We start from the raw sequence: 4177 nt of genomic DNA on the forward strand, positions 1-4177 counted from the left end.
AGGTGATGTGGCTGAGGATGGCCTGGGGATCACGCTTTGAGTAGCAAGCTATGGACTGTTCACTGGTCATATGGAAAGGATGATGACACTGATGAGGACCACCAGCTACATAAACCTCCAAAACTCATTCAGAATTCAACAGAGCCCATGAAGTGACCAGAGCTCTGTTAAACAGCCACTGTGTGGTCAACAGAAGAAATTTATGTCATGATCTTTGCTTATGTAGGTAAAACCATTAGAGAATAATATCAATCCATCCAAACGCAGCAGCTAGGTCAAAAAAAATAATAAATCTTTGGAATTTTCCTATCTCTTTCAATTAAAAACATTTGCCCTGGATGTAAAACATTGAGATAAAGATCAGACGGGCTTTGATCCTGCCAGATCATATCCATCCCACTGCAACTGTCTCCTGCCACATTCCCTTGGAATCTTAAAACTGTTAGAACAGATATGCTTGAGGGTGGAGACTGCGTATCCTCCCCAGTCCTGGGCCTTCTCCGAGCATTTGAAGACACATTTGAGGTCACTTCAACCTGCTTCTGGGCACTGAAACGGCTTCCTCTTTCTCAAATGCCTTCAGAACAGGTTTCTTTACTTCGGTAATACAATGACCACTTACTCACACCCACAGGAATATTAATTAGTTAACATTTGTATACCTCTTACAAGCTCATGGGATTATCTTACCATGTGCAACCTAGAAGAAATGAGCTTAAATCTGTTTGTCCCAGTGGTCTGCAAAGAGATGATCCGTTTCTTAGAGGCTGCATGGCCAGGCCTCCAAGGGCCAAGACAAAGCATAATATTAAGGCAATTATTGAGATAAACGGGAGGGGAAAATTCTATAATGAAACATCCCTGGATGGGAGGCAGGACACTCAGATTTTGGTTTTATCTTTGCCATTGTCCTGCTGATCTGGGAAGGGGCTCTCCACTAAGTAGAATTTGCCTGCTTGTAATGTACATATCTCTCGTGTGGAAGGAAAGAATGTGTGAGTCAAAGGCAATATGAAGTGAAGAAGAGTAGTAAAACACAGGAAAGTAAATAAAACACATCGTTTTTTAAGTTAACATGCCCTAATGGTTTTTATGTGTGTTTTTCAAACAGTTGTGAGTTTCCTGCTTGTCTTTGGTCCTGAAGACTTGGGTTCAGCTGGAGTTAAGAGGAATCAAGGTTCTAATCAGAGTTGCCTGGAGTCTCTGCTCCCTCCAGAACTTCCCTGGAGAGCAGCCAGCACTGGGATCTCAGCTTCTGCTCCAAGCCCATGGCTGATGCAAAGAGGAGTCGTTCCTGGAGAAGGAGGGTGGGGAGGAGTAAGTGGCGACAGTTTATCTGAAGCTGGCGCTGGGTTCATTAAGAGACCTGGTGCAGTTTATCTGCTTCTTGTCCACAGAGTCAGCTGCTCTGAACACTGAGTCCAGGGCCTGTCACCATCCCAGCCCTGGCGGCGTCAGGTTGGAAGGGTGTAAAACAGAGCGTCCTCTCCCTTCCCCCACCTCAATCTCCCCTTGTCTCCAGCTATCTGTCCTCAAGGGGTCAGATAGGAGCTTCATTGAAGGAAAGAAGCTTGAAGCCCTTCTGTCAATGCTTTCTTTCCTGCAGACAGTGAGGTCCTTTGAATTGATTTGACTGCTCCCAGAAAGAAGCAGCCTAGAACTCAGTGGAGGAGGTGGAGAGAAGAGACATGGACTTACCTTTATCAAAGCCACCTTGCCTTGAATGTAGATGACATATATTTTAAGTGGTGCCATTTGTCCTTGTCCATGTCACATTCTCATGATGGGGAATGGGATGAACTTCTGTATTCCAGAAGGGGAGGCCCAGGGATGTTAAGACTTTTTCTTAATAACCCACAGCAATTCAGTGAAAGCATCAAGTATAGAATATACACCTCCTGAGTCCTGGACCAGTCTTTCCTGGGCCCTGAAGTGAGGGCTTCAATCCTTCTTCATGCCATTCTCATTATCACAATCACTTAAAAATGAAGATGTTCCAAAATTTAAAAAATAAAAATGAAGATGTTCCAGACCCCTCCATGGGATAGTCAGATGGCCAGGATGTATCACACTGTGCCATCCGTGCTCTCTTGCCTTGTTCTCCAGGATCATCAGCACAACAGGTATGTCTGCTTGGGCTTAAAGGCCCAGCCTGTGAACAGGGGAAACATCCATTCTCTGGCCAAGCCCACTATTCCTTCAGTTCAGGGCAGGTCAGTGACTTGTCCAAACAACTCAAGACACCTGTCTCAGGAGGAAGGCGGCAACTTCCTTGAGTACTAGTGCATTATTCAACTATTTGGAGTAGACTCCAAAAACTGAGATGATCAACTTCCTACTCTATTGGAAGAGTACCACCACCATATCTACTATTGGAATTCATTTCTAAAGGATTATTGACTTTTCCCACTAAGGTGGGAGGCAGCAAGTGGATTTATACAAGTAAAGAAGAAACGATTCTCAGTGCTGCTCCCAGCCACAGCTTCCCGCGTGCCTTGCTCAGCTCCAACATGGCAAAAATTTCCAGCCCTACAGAGACTGAGTGGTGCATCGAGTCCTTGATTACTGTTTTCTAGAAGTATGCTGGAAAAGATGGTTATAACTATACTCTCTCCAAGATGGAGTTCCTAAGCTTCATGAATGCAGAACTGGCTGCCTTCAAAAAGAACCAGAAGGACCCCGGTGTCCTTGACCGCATGATGAAGAAACTGGACACCAACAGTGATGGGCAGCTAGATTTCTCAGAATTTCTTAATCTGATTGGTGGCCTAGCTATGGCTTGCCATGACTCCTTCCTCAAGGCTGTCCCTTCCCAGAAGCAAACCTGAGGACCCCGTAGGCCTGGCCTTCAAATCCACCCCATTTCCTTCCAGCCTTTCTGTCGTCGTCTCCACAGACAACATAATACCCCTTGAGCCCAGCACACCTGCCGCCTCATGCAGGCCCCACCTGCGGATAGTAATAAAACAATGTCACTTTTTTTAAAACACGAAAAAAGAAAAAGAAGAAGAAGAAGAAACGGTTATTTAATGGAAATCTGCCTCTTCAAAACCCCAAAAGCTATCAGCCCCAAACTCCCAAAGCCCATCTCCAAATTCAGCTTCTCTGAGGGTCCAATTCATACTTACCCTTTGCTGTCTGCTTGATCCGTGACCCCCTAGAATTGCTGCCTCACTCCAGGTTCAAGCGCCCAGGATGCCACCAAGAAAAACCAGGCACCAATATTCCTGAGAGATCTCACACTGGTCTTTAAGCCCCTGCAGCCCTCTTTTCCCCCAGGAGAGAAACCAGCCACAGTGTGTGCCTACAATGGAGGATAGAGTTGTGGGTGAGGGAGAGTGAACAGTTTGGCCAGGAGGCAGCTGGGCTCAAAGCCTGCACTGGCAAAGACCTAGGAAGAATGAGGCTGTGAAGGGGGTCACTGTGCCACTTCTTGAGTTTCTTGGCTGAAAGTGTTTGGTTTTTGTTTATTTTGTAGAAACAAGGTCTCACTATGCTGCCCAGGCTGGTCTAGAACTCCTGGCTCAAGCAGTCCTCCTACCCCGCCTCCCAAAGTGCTGGGATTACAGGCATGAGCCACTGTGCCCAGTGTGGCTGGACATGTGGAAAACATTTATTGTTGCTAACTTGACAAGGACATTTTAGAAGAAACTGAGGAGGCCTCCTTCAGAGGGCAATGGTTCCTTGCCTCAAATTCACAATTGCTTGCCTCTCCAGGGGTAGAAACAGGAGGAGTGGATGTGTCAGGATCCCAGACCTCTGCAAGCAGCAGGGTTTGATGTTGTGAAACTGCACAAGGAAAAGCCTAGGGACAGGTTGACACTCGGTCCACTGAGCAACTCTAAACTCAAACCAGAGTTCACAGAACTCTGTACCCTCAGACTCGGCTACCCATGGTATGTCTCTCTACTAGAGCACAGTTGTTAAGTAAGGGCTTGGGGCCCTGGAGTCAAGCAATTCCACATTTACATCTCAGCTCTTCATCTTACAAGCTGTATACTTAATCCCTCTAAGCCTCTATTTCCTCATCTGTTAAATGGATATAATAAGAGTATTTATCTCTTGGGATTAAATGAGATCAAGTTCTTAACACAAAGCTTGGGTACATGGTAAGCACCCCATAAATGTTATTATCATGAACTTTATCTTTAGAGGCTTTTAGGGAGGGGGCTTCTCC

At 45.9% G+C, this 4177-nt stretch overlaps 1 pseudogene; it reads left to right on the forward strand.

Moving 5' to 3' along the window:
- Window positions 1-2510: 2510 nt before the first annotated feature.
- Window positions 2511-2828, forward strand: LOC105717095 (protein S100-A11-like; annotated as a pseudogene).
- Window positions 2829-4177: the final 1349 nt, after the last annotated feature.

The sequence above is a fragment of the Aotus nancymaae genome, unplaced genomic scaffold (assembly GCF_030222135.1).
Source record: "Aotus nancymaae isolate 86718 unplaced genomic scaffold, 86718_ANA_hifiasm-v0.15.2.pri h1tg000072l, whole genome shotgun sequence".
In the NCBI taxonomy this organism is placed as follows: Eukaryota; Metazoa; Chordata; class Mammalia; order Primates; family Aotidae; genus Aotus; species Aotus nancymaae.